Below are 13,303 nucleotides of genomic sequence, written 5' to 3' on the forward strand. Positions count from 1 at the left end.
TGAAAGCTGTATACACTTTCACTGCACAATTGTATATCGGTGCACAACGAGCTCTGGCAGCCATCTCTCCTACTAATCAAGGGTCTAACCGGATCAGTGACATCCTGAAGAGGCTGTCCATCCTCCCTGCCAAATTCCAAGAGGTGAAACGCTCCTGCGCGCGAGCCGGAGCTTTGACTGCCCTAAGCCGCTCCAAGGCTTGGGTACCAGATCTAGACCCGACAGACGTGGCAGGGGGTTATCCTACCGTGAAGGGGGACGGGTCTCCTTTTGATCAGGATGACTTTATAGCCTACGTCCGTGAAGTCTAGCCTCAGGCAACTAGCCTTGGAGATGACACCAATGTGGACAAGTATCAACCGGGTTTTGACAGTGACAATAAGAAGATGGCCCCTCCTTCCTATAAAGTAACCGACTTGATCCCACCGGTGAGAGAAGACACATTTGCCCCGGAGGTTGATCCGGTCGGCCTGATTAATGATGAAGCTGAATTTGGCGCCATGAACGGCTATGACTGGTCAAAACCCAACTTCCAGCAGATTCAAGATGTTGAGCCGGTGAGGGAAGGACAATGATCATCTGCATGGGCTTTAGAAAGCCTTGTAATAGCTTTAGCTGTTAAAAACACCGCATGTTTGCTTATGCCATCGCGCATAAAACGCTTCTATGTGAATCTGTGCTTCCGGGTGCCAATGTTTTTCTTATGCCTTGTTTAACGCTTGTCTCTGCAATGTTTAAACTCTGTTCCTGTGAACACAAGGAAAAAGGAAAGACTTGGCAAGGCGGTTTAGAAACAACTGGGTTTAAACACCTCTTTTACAGCCCATATTTCCACCTCAAAAAACAGAGACAAATATAAATAAAGGATAAGGTTTAATACCAACTCTGAAGTTAACGCATCTGATAAGCGCGTGTAAGTAAAAACCATACCTTGTCCTTGGTGATCCTTAGATCGTCCATTTAAATAAACCGGGTGATGAATTTGAGAATATAAAAGTTGAGACTCTTTGAACATTCAATAATCATCATATCTCAGTAGCTCGTACCTTCAGATCCTTAGACCACCGGCTTGGATAACCCGGGCGGCTATGTTGTCCAATAATTGAGCTGGCGAAGAGAATTAGCCCATGTCATTGAAACAACAAAAACTCAAAGGCAAGCAACAGATAACAAACATAATTTTAACTCTGTATTTAAAAGATTAGGGGTTTCTGATTCGAATACGATCAGTCAACCGGACCAAAGGGGTTAAGCTAAGGTTCGAATACGACCATATAGCCCCCAGTGGCTTTGGCGTTGCGCCAATCAAGAGGGTACCGACAGCTATGTTCTCTTTGGTTCGAATACGACCTATGTTTGATCAGGAAGCCCCCAAATGACCTTGAGAGGTTTTTAACGACCCTGATTCGAATACGATCCAAGTCGGCTCAAAAGGGGTTAAGCTATGATTAAGATACGATCAAGAAGCCCCCAAGTGAGTTTGGCCTTGAGCCGATCAAAAGGGTTACGACAGCTATGTTCTCTTTGGTTTGAATACGACCTATGTTTGAACAGGAAGCCCCCAAGTGACCATGATATTTACAGCTAGATTCGAATACGATCATAAGTCGGACTAGAAAAGGTTAAACTTGATTCAAATATGATCAGCTCCTTAATAGTCATTTGTGAAAAATTAATAAAGATGCATAATATTTGAAAAGAAAAGAGACCGATGGTCTTACTTTATTGCTTATCATCGTATATACAGGACGAACGTATGTACAGGATGAGAGCCGGTGGCTCAGGTATAGTACGGCCGAAGTTGAGCAATGTTCCACGGCCGGCGGGTCTCCTCTTCCGACTTACGTGAGTCTGCATGCTCTCGAACGTCAATGAGGTAGTAAGACCCGTTGTTTAAATTTTTACTGACCACAAAGGGTCCTTCCCAAGGTGGGGATAACTTGTGTGCATCTGAAAGATCTTGGATGAGCCGAAGCACCAAGTCGCCTTCCTGACAAGTCCTGGTCTTAACCCGGCGGCTGTGATAACGACACAGGTCATGTTGATTGATTGCTGATCATGCTGCTGCTAAGTCTCTTTCTTCATCCATCAAGTCAAGTGCATCCTGTCTAACTTTTTCATTGTTAGCTTCAACATAAGCCACCACACGGGGCGAGTCATGACGGATGTCACTGGCCAATACCGCTTCTACCCCATAAACCATGAAGAAGGGTGTGTAACCCGTAGACCTGTTGGGTGTAGTATTGATGCTCCATAACACTGAAGGCAACTCCTCTACCCAACAACCCGGCGTTCGCTGTAAAGGAACCATAAGCCGGGGTTTAACCCTTTCAAAATTTCCTGATTGGCTCTCTTAGCTTGACCATTGGATTGAGGATGAGCTACAGAAGAAACATCAAGCCGGATGTGCTCTCGCTGACAAAACTCTTCCATAGCCTCTTGGGATAGATTGGTGCCATTATCTGTGATAATACTGTGTGGAAAACCGAAACAGAAGATTATTTTCATCATGAACTGAACCGCCGTGGCTGCATCACACTTACTCACAGGCTCTGCCTCAACCCATTTAGTGAACTTATCAACAGCCACCAGGAGATGTGTCTTCTTGTCCTTAGACCTTTTGAAAGGTCCCACCATGTCAAGCCCCCAGACCGCAAATGACCAAGTGATTGGAATCATCCGGAGCTCTTGAGTCGGCACATGTGCCGGTCGTGTGAATTTTTGACATCCGTCACATCTACTGACTAGATCCTCCGCATCAGCGTGAGCCGTCAGCCAGTAAAAACTGTGACGAAACGCCTTGGCCACCAAAGATTTTGACCCGGCGTGATGACCACAATCACCTTCATGGATATCACGAAGGATTTCTTGACCTTCTTCGGGGGAAACACACCGTTGAAACGCTCCAGAAACACTGCGATGAAATAACTCTCCATCCGAAATCATCATGGACTTAGACCGCCGAGTTATCTGTCGAGCCAGGGTCTCATCCGCTGGCAATTCTCCCCGGGTCATGTAAGCCAAGAACGGCACCGTCCAATCTGGGATGACATGAAGAGCCGCCACCAACTGCGCCTCCGGATCAGGAACAGCTAAATCTGCTTCTGTGGGCAATTTGATAGAGGGGTTGTGCAAAACATCTAAAAAGGTGTTGGGTGGTACCGGCTTACATTGAGACCCGAGCTGGCTCAAAGCATTAGCTGCTTCATTCTTTCGACGGTCAATGTGTTCCACCTGATAGCCTTTAAAATATCCTACACCAGCATCGACCTCTCGGCGATAAGACGCCATGAGAGGGTCTTTGGAATCCCACTTGCCAGACACCTGCTGAACCACTAGATCCAAATCACCAAGACATCTGACCCGGCTCAAGCTCATCTCCTTTGCCACTCGAATACCATGGAGCAATGCTTCATACTCTGCTGCATTGTTAGTGCACGGAAACATCAATCGTAACACATAACAAAATTTATCACCTCGTGGGGAAGTTAATACAACTCCAGCCCCCGAGCCCTCCAATTGCCTGGACCCATCAAAATGAATAGTCCAATATGTGTTGTCCGGCTTTTCTTCTGGCATCTGCATCTCTGTCCAGTCATTGATGAAGTCAACCAGGGCTTGAGACTTAATTGCGGTGCGTGGAACATACTTCAGCCCATGAGACCCAAGCTCAATTGCCCACTTGGCCACTCGCCCTGTAGCTTCTCTGTTTTGAATAATGTCTCCCAAAGGAGCAGAGCTAACCACAGTGATTGGATGTCCCTCAGAGTAATGCTTAAGCTTCCGGCTTGCCATGAACACCCCATAAATAAGCTTCTGCCAATGTGGATATCGTTGCTTAGACTCAATTAGCACTTCACTGACATAATAAACCAGCCGTTGAACTGGATGCTCTTTGCCAGCCTCCTTGCGCTCTACCACCATAGCCACGCTAACAACCCGTGAGTTGGCAGCTACATATAACAATAGCGGCTCTTTCTCAATTGGAGCAGCTAGGACCGGCGGCTTAGCTAGTTGTGCCTTCAGATCTTCAAAAGCGGTGTTCGCAACATCACTCCAAACAAACACATCTGTTTTCTTCATCAACTGATACAGAGGCATAGCCTTTTCCCCTAACCGGCTTATGAACCGGCTCAAAGCAGCCACACGACCCGCCAGTCGTTGAACATCATTAACGCAGGTTGGTTTGGCCAGGGATGTAATTGCTTTGATCTTCTACGGGTTACCTTCAATGCCTCGGTTAGACACCAGAAAACCCAAAAGCTTGCCGGCTGGCACTCCAAAAACACATTTGGCCGGGTTAAGCATCATCTTATACACCCGAAGATTATCAAAAGTCTCTTTCAAGTCTGTGACCAAGGTTTCCTCTTCCTTGGATTTCACTACTATATCATCTACATAGGCATGAACATTGTGCCCAATTTGATCATGAAGACAATTCTGCACACACCGTTCGTAAGTCGCCTGAGCACTCTTGAGCCCAAAAGGCATAGACACATAGCAGAAATCCCCAAAAGGTGTTATGAACGCCGTTTTCTCTTGATCCTTGACTGCCATCTTAATCTAATGATACCCGGAGTAAGCATCTAAAAAACTCAACCATGCACAACCCGCCGTAGCATCAATGATCTGGTCAATACGGGGAAGAGCAAAAGGATCAGCCGGACATGCCTTGTTTAAATCTGTGTAATCCACACACATACGCCAGGTGCCATTCTTTTTTAGCACGAGCACCGGGTTAGCTAACCATTTTGGGTGAAAGACTTCCACAATGAACCTGGCCGCCAAGAGCCGAGCCACCTCTTCTCCAATGGCCTTACGCCTTTCTTCATTGAACCGCCAAAGAAACTGTCTGACAGGCTTGAACTTTGGATCGATATTAAGAGTGTGCTCAACGAGTTCACTCGGGACACCCGGCATGTTTGAAGGTTTCCATGCAAAGATGTCCCGGTTCTCATGGATGAACTCGATGAGCGTGCTTTCCTATTTCGGATCCAAGTTTGCGCTGATGATGAACTGTTTGGATGAGTCGCCAGGCACAAAGTCAACCATCTTAGTGTCATCAGCTGATTTGAACTTCAACTCCGGCTCATGCTCTGTGGTTGGTTTCCTTAATGACGTCATGTCTGCTGGGTCAACATGATCCTTATAGAATTTCAACTCCTCTGTCGCACAAATGGATTCAGCATAGGCAGCATCCCCCTCTTCACATTCCAAGGCGATCTTCTGGCTCCCATGGACTGTAATGGTGCCCTTGTGACCCGACATCTTGAGCTGTAAATACATGTAACACAACCGAGCCATGAACTTGGCATAAGCCGGTCGCCCAAACAGAGCATGATATGGCTTTTGATCTTAACCACTTCAAAGGTTAATTTTTCTGCCCTGAAGTCACACTCATCCCCAAAGGCTACCTCCAGCTCGATCTTACCAACTGGGTATGCCGACTTAACGGGTACTACACCATGAAAAACAGTGTTGTATTGTTTAAGATTTTTATCCGTCAATCCCATTCGGCGGAACGTCTCATAGTAAAGGATGTTGACGATGCTGCCTCCATCCATGAGTACCTTAGTAAACTTGTACCCACCAACCTGAGGTGCCACTACCAAAGCCAAGTGACCCAGATTATCAACCCGGGGCGGGTGATCCTCTCTGCTCCACAGAATAGGCTGCTCCGACCAACGTAGATAACGTGGGATTGCCGGTTCAACGGCATTGACGGCCCTCTTGTGGAGTTTCTGGTCTCTCTTACATAAACTGGTAGTAAAGACATGATACTGTCCGCTACTCAACTGCTTCGGGTTGCTCTGATAACTGGATTGTTGCTGTTGTTGATTCCCTTGGTTGTGTTGCTGATTATATCCCCCTGGTGACCAAGATGACCATGAAAACCTCCTCCGCTTGAACCGGCGCCCGGGCCCTGAAAGCTGCCTGAGCCGCCACCCGGACCATGACCCCCAACAAATGCGTTTGAATTTTTAAATGCCTTCATGATCGTACAATCCTTCCACAAGTGGGTAGCTGGCTTCTCCCTGGTGCCGTGTCTAGGACAAGGTTCATTCAACAGGTGCTGAAGGGTGGGGCCTGACCCGCCCGATCGAGGGGGCTGTCTGCCCTTGCGCCGCTGATTACCGCCTTGTGCATTAGTATTAGCAACAAACTCATCAGCCTTACGCTTATTACCTCCTTGATTTGCCGGGTTATGCTGGTGACCCTTGCCATTGCCGTTCTTCTTTCCCTTTATTGCTTTTTCCTTGTTAGACACCGGGTTTTTGGTGGTATCAGAATCGGCATACTTGACAAGAGCCGACATCAACGTTCCCATGTCATTAAAGTCTCGTTTAAGCTGCCCCAACTTCTGGTTTAGGGGCTCAAAACGGCAATTCTTCTCCAACATCAAAACTGCTGAACCGGCGTCCATTTTATCAGATGAATGTATTATTTCCTTGACCCGGCGCACCCAATGACTCGTAGATTCTCCATCCTCTTGCTTGCAATTGGTCAGGTCCACAATTGACATTGGCTGCTTACACGTGTCTTTAAAGTTCTGGATGAACCGTGCCTTTAGCTCTGCCCATGAGCCAATGGAATTGGGTGACAATCCTTTCAGCCAGGTCCGAGCCATTCCATCCAACATCATGGTAAAGTACTTGGCCATTGCAGCATCACTAACTTCCAACAGCTCCATAGCCATCTCATAACTCTCAATCCAAGCCCCTGGCTGTAAGTCAGCCGTGTAGTTCGGTACCTTACGAGGCCGCTTGAAATCCTTAGGCAACCGTTCATTGCGTATGGCTGGGACCAGGCAAGGTACGCCTCCGGTTCTCGTAACTACACCTGCCTCCACCGAAGTCGCTGGGTAAGCCGGAAAAGTCTGGTGAGCCGCCTGCTCCGCTGCTATCTGAGCCGCCCGTTCCGCCTCTTGACGAATTCTCTCCTGATCCGCCAAGTTGAGGGCTCCAGCCTGCACCGGCTCATGCCTATATGGCCGGTTGTGGCGTTGAGCATTACTTGACATCTCTGCAGATTCCATGTGCCTACTGTAACTTGGGCTCCGGCTTGGGCGAGGAGTTGAATGAATCCTGTCTCGACTGTAGGAGTATGCATCTTGCTGGGCCAAAGCTGTCTGAAGCAGTTCTCTTACCCTCCGGGTTTCAATTGCTGCTGGCGAGTCGCCTTCCATCGGGAGAGCTGCCAAACGAGCTGATGCCGCAATGAGGTTCTCCATGGGGTTGGAGAAGTGACCCGGGGGTGTTGATATATAACGGGAGGAGCCGTATTCATGCGTGGCGGCTCCATGGTGCGTGGTTGAACTGGTGCTCCAGGTGTCTCGACCCGGTTTACCTCTGGCGGGTTGCTCCCTCCAGCCCCGGGTGTATGGAACAGATTCCTCGGATCCAGTGTTAAAGGCAAACGCGACTGAGTTTTTTGACGCCTCCTCCTCATGACTTCGTTTGACGCATTAAGATCCACAAAGAGCCGGAAGGTTTCTGCTTGAAGCTGCTGAGCATGAGCATCCAAGGTTGCTCGTTCTGCTGCCATCCGGGTTTCCTCCGCAGCCAAATTTTCCTTAGCTTGCACCATCTCCTCCCGCACGCGTGCCACTTCCGCGTCATGCTGGGCTTTATCCGCCGGCTCTACCGCAGTGGTTAACAGAGTCGTCAGTTTATCCATGAGGTCCATGAGAACCTGAGCCGGGGGCCGCGCGGGGTCTCCTGACCCGGCAGCTGCCAACCCGGTGCGGCTGTTGTAGCTGCGCTGGAGTTATACTCGGGCTGCGTCCCTACCATGAAGACTCCAGCCCAATTTGGCAGCTCAAGGGGGTCCGGAATACTGCTGCCGTCGGAACAGCCCCCGAGCATGCCATCTTGCAGTTGGTACAATGAGTCCGTCTCACCTGTTGAAGATGCAGTATCAGAGCAGATGACTGTCTCCCTGCCTTCCATCGATCCTTCAGAGTATTCACCGCCATGGACGCAGCCTACGAAGGCATGCTTCATGACAGATTGAACACGGGTGGACCCGGCACGCTGAGCCGTTTCGATGAGGTCGGTGTGGACATCCGGCTCAGGGACTCGTCGATCCGGCCGCTGAATACGTGGATTCCGCCGAAGGGGACCCGGTACCCGTACTCGATTGAGCCGGCCTTAGGGCCCCAGCCTTCGTCGTCGATGTAGATCTTGCCGCGATGACTCTTGGTCATCCGGCCCACAGCGTATCCCTTGAGCCCTTCGAAGTTTCCCTTCAAGAACTCAAATCCACCGCGCGCTGGCCCCACGGTGGGCGCCAACTGTCGTGGAATTGTCACGGCAGATGTCCTAGAGCAAGGACTTAGTCATAGGGCCATCGCGTTAGGAAGCTTAAAGGGGTTAATCGAGACAAAGGACACGAGAGAGTTTTATACTAGTTCGGCCCCTTACGATGAAGGTAAAAGCCTACGTCTAGTTGGGTTTGATATTGCTGGGGTTTTGATCACCAAGAGGCTTAACTTGCCGGCTTGGTTATCGACTTGTTGTTTCTTGCCCTAAACCGCCACCGGGTCGTCCCCTTATATACACGGGTTGACGCCAGGTGGCCTACAGAGTCCCGGCCGGCTCATAATTGTGTCCGGCTCGGTGACTTTCTTTACATGTCTTTCTGCACAAGTATTTCCTTACATGTGGCGTTTTACAATATCGGGCCTTAAGCCGGCCCCTGGCCTTTGGGCCTTCTATAAGACTTAATAAACTACAAACTTGGATGTTTAATGAACTTCTTGCGTAACCCGCCATTGAAGCTGACCCGACCCCTCCTGGGCGGGTCTCAGCTGATAGTAACATCCCCAACATTGCTCATCCGAATTTCCTCCAGCGTCATCTGCAATATTTGTTGTCAGATGTGCACATATGCCGCACTCTATTCGGTATCTATCATTTTAAATATGTGTTACCAGAGGGGGTCTTCTTGGACTTCTCTTCTTCGGCCAGTGCGGCCTGAAGTTGGGCTTTGCACTCTTCAAGCTCATGGGACAGTTGGGTATTCTTTTGTGTAAGAACCTGCATAATAAATGATCCTTAAATCAGTTATTCTAACTATTTGAAGTCTCAGGGGCTACTACTATATATAATCATCAAATTTTCTCACCCGTATGTCCTTTACATATTGATCCGTGGCTCTGGCTAGACCATTTTGTGCAGCACGGAGGTACGTGTCTCCTGAGTTGAAGGCGTCAAATGCCTCTTGGGAGAAACAAGCGTCACGAAGAACGGCTCGGCGACGCATGTGGTTCATGGCGCTCTCCACCTTGGAATTTGTGGAGGATAGTCTCTCCACATCCCCTGTCGAAGGAGCGGCCGGCGTGCGCCTCGTATTCGCTCTCGCTTCCGGGTCCGGCCTTGGAGCCTGACTGGTGGAGGCATGATTGGCGACCTCTCCGGATATAGTCCGGCGAGCGTTCTTCTTCCTAAGAAATCACGAGCGTTAATATGCCTTTAAAAATGATACCATGGAGTGAGGTGGCACGCCATACCACTGCGCCGGTGTCTCAGTCCGGACCACATTTCTTTTCAGCCTGCCCGGCCTCGCAGCCCCTTGCTGGCTAGTCGCCGCGGGCTGGGCATGACGTCCCGAGGGCCTCCCCTGTAAAACACCGTTGGTATACGGTAAGCAAAGTGCACAAGGATGAATCCTTTTCAAAATGTTGGGACTTTGGTCTTAGTTACCTGCGAAGCTGGGAGCATCCCAGGGTAATCGGCCGTAATGGCCACCAAGGCCTCGTCGCTGCTTAATTGGTAAAACACCCTATCAATTAGTTCCATAGATATGTCCGGATCCTCTTGGGAGGCCGGATCGAGGGATCGCTCCGGATCCTCGGGTTGTGGAGGCGGGCTGTTGATCTCCCTTACAGCCTTACGCAGCTCCTGCATTGAAATCGCAAGGTAAAATACTTAACTATGGGAATATGGGAACGGATGGACATGAAAGGTGTTGACTTACCCAGCTCGGAGGATTATACATAGAAAATCTGCCCTGTGGATTGGCGCGGAGGAATTCCTCCTCTTCTCCCTTGTACAAATCGGACATGATTTTTGCTAGAGCAGCGGTCGAATCCGGCCCCTTGCGGTCGCAGCGGGTGGCATCATCCTCCCCGTTGAAATCCCACATGGGGTGGCCTCAATATTGAAGCGGCTGCACCCCCCCCGCATAATGCACATTGCCATGACTTCGATCATGGTCAGTCCGGATTGAGCCAAGAACTTTATCCGGCTCATCAGGTAAAGGACGTCTCCGTCATCTTCTTCCTGGGGGCTCCGTGGGCGCCAGCTCAGGCATTTCTTCAAAGGAGCATTATCGAACTCAGGAAGGCCGATCTGAATAGGATCCGAAAGGGGGACGTCTTCTATATAAAACCACTCTGAAGGCCAGTCTTCGGACGCCTTCTTCGGGGTTCTGGATAGATATCCGGTCCCGGCGATGCGCCATACTTCGGCTCCACCCACTTGATATATTGACCCCCTCTGAGAATGGGGCACAAGGCAGAACAACTTCTTCCACAGTGTGAAATGAGCCTTGCAACCCAAAAACAGCTCGCAAAGGGCTACGTAGCCCGCGATATGTAGTATGGATGCAGGGGTAAGGCTGTGCAACTGGAGGCCGTAGAACTCCAGGAGCCCCCGAAGAAACGGATGAATTGGAAATCCGAGTCCTCTTATCAAATAGGGGACGAGGCATACCCGCTCTCTCTTAGAGGGGTTGGGAAAGCTCTCCGCTTGCTCTCCGCCATTGTAGGTGGCGAGCCCGGCTCGAACCGGGACCATATACGTTGAGGGGAGAAATCCCTGGGTCTGAAGCTTCAGCAGTTGGCTGTGCGGGATGGAACACCTCTCCCAATCTCCAGGCTTGGGGCTGGGGGAACGAGAGGAGGAGCTACGTCGATCGGCCATGATGGAATGTATTTCTTTCGGGTGCGCTCCGATGAATGCTCGCTAAGGGAGGATGGTGTGGTTTGGATCTGAATCCCCGTCTCTTTAATAGACATCTCATTTGCATAGCTAGGGGGGTAAATGTAAAAACACCCTGGCTCTTCACATTCGCTTGACACGTGGAAGGTGGCCATTATTGAGCGTAGAAGCCAAGGAGCGCAGCATTTACAAGAAGCCGGACACTATTTAACAGGTATTCGGGATTTGGAGAAGAACTCGCCTTGCAATGCCGAAGACAATCTGCGCGTCGGACTCATCGTCATTGAAGCCTGGTTCGGGGGCTACTGAGGGAGTCCTAGGTTAGGGGGTATCCGGATAGCCGGACTATAACGTTTGGCCGGACTGTTGGACTATGAAGATACAAAATTGAAGACTTCGTCCCGTGTCCGGATGGGACTTTCCTTGGCGTGGAAGGGAAGCTTGGCAATACAGATATGTAGATCTCCTTCCATTGTAACCGACTCTGTGTAACCCTAGCCCCCGCCGGTGTCTATATAAACCGAAGGGTTTAGTCCATAGGACAAGATACAATCATACCATAGGCTAGCTTCTAGGGTTTAGCCTCTCCGATCACGTGGTAGATCAACTCTTGTAATACTCATATCCTCAAGAATAAATCTCGCAGGATGTAGGGTTTTACCTCCATCAAGAGGGCCCGAACCTGGGTAAAACATCGTGTCCCCTGCCTCCTGTTACCATCCGCCTTAGACGCACTGTTCGGGACCCCCTACCCGAGATCCGCCGGTTTTGACACCGACAATCGCGAAGTGGAAAAGCTGTTCTGGTCACAATTTAACGTTCCAGAGCGTCCGCTTCCATTGGCTGATCGGTTGGCTGAATGGGCCGAGCTGAATAGATTGTCCAGTCTCTCCATGAGGTCTGTTGTGGATCATCTGTGGCCGGAAAGACCAAAGCCGAATAATTATTTTAGTTTGGTGCAGCAGTTCCTTGGTGCGGTGCCGCACATCAACTTGATGAATAGGTCGGCATGCGTAGAGGGTGCGCGGATGGCCCTTGCCCGTGTGAAGACATACTGGGCGGAGATGGAGGCCACCGCCATTGCAGCCCAAGATTCAGACGAGAGCCGAGTACCTGCCGAGCACTAGTTTCGAGAAGTTCTTGAGGGCGCTCGTTCGATAGAAGCGCAATGCTCGAAGAATATTATGTTCTAATGACATGTATTCCCATTGAAAAACAATGTTTTATTGAGTTTATCAAGGCTGTTTTTATACTTTTGCCCGAAAGTACTATGATGCCTCCTATGCGGCCGTTTATGTATATATGTATATAACCTGAAAGATGGCAGTCGTCGGCTTCAGCCCCCACGCATATAATGCGGGGGTGCTCGCAGAAGACGCATGTTCACACTTGATCCAACGTCTTGGTCCATTAAGGAGGAGATAGCGCAGCGAACTAGGCAATCGGACTATAATGCTTTAACACTTTCACTTAGCCAGATGAGTTTGACAGTGGGGCTACTATATAGCCCCTGGTGGCTCCGCGCTCATCCGAATTCGGGGTGCGTACATGCCTGGCCGGGAAACGGCCCTTTGTTAAGGCGGAGGAATCCCGAAGATTCTGCTAGGTCATCGAGTGGTTGACCAGTCTCACGCTATATCATGATAGTCAGTTTTCAGCTTTCTCTACTGAGGTGCTTGTCCGGATGAACCAGGGACAATCGCAGTAGTTCTCCTGGTGCCGCCCTAGCCGATAGAGTGGAACATAAGGCAGCAAAACACAGGAGCCGGGCAAACCCAACATTTGACCAAAGACATGATTTGGAGCTGATGCATATAAGGCCAAATTCGCGACGCCGAACACTCCCTAAGGTATTCGGTCTTTATGATGTAAACCGGGCTAAACAGTGCCCTTTGTAATAAGCCCATGGTGTGCAGGTACGTGCAATATTGTGACGTGGCCACATGCCAATACGTCAGCATCCTCCTCAGTTGTATTGAGAATCTGGGGGATGTGTATCAACAAGAGACAGTAAAAAAGGTTTACGCAGGGTCTTAATCTAAAAAGAATCCTTGGAACGGGTCCCTGCTGCACGTCTGCGCCTGTGTCTCCGTTGTGTCGTATCCTGGATGGGTGTAGCATGATAGTCATCTGAAAAAGAGAGGAACTTAGTTGAAAAGTTGTCGTGCAAAAGGTAGGTTATACTAAATAAACCATGTATAGTTCCAGATGAGTAAAGTTGAGCCTAATTGTCACTTGTTCACACGCGTTGAGCCCCTTGTATTGTTGTAGGGGTATAGCCATCAAACCTGTATCATTTATATATAGCTACACCGGACTCATCTAACCGTGTCCGTGGTCTTAACGACCTGTCATATGCT

This window comes from Triticum dicoccoides, chromosome 5A (assembly GCF_002162155.2).
Source record: "Triticum dicoccoides isolate Atlit2015 ecotype Zavitan chromosome 5A, WEW_v2.0, whole genome shotgun sequence".
In the NCBI taxonomy this organism is placed as follows: domain Eukaryota; kingdom Viridiplantae; phylum Streptophyta; class Magnoliopsida; order Poales; family Poaceae; genus Triticum; species Triticum dicoccoides.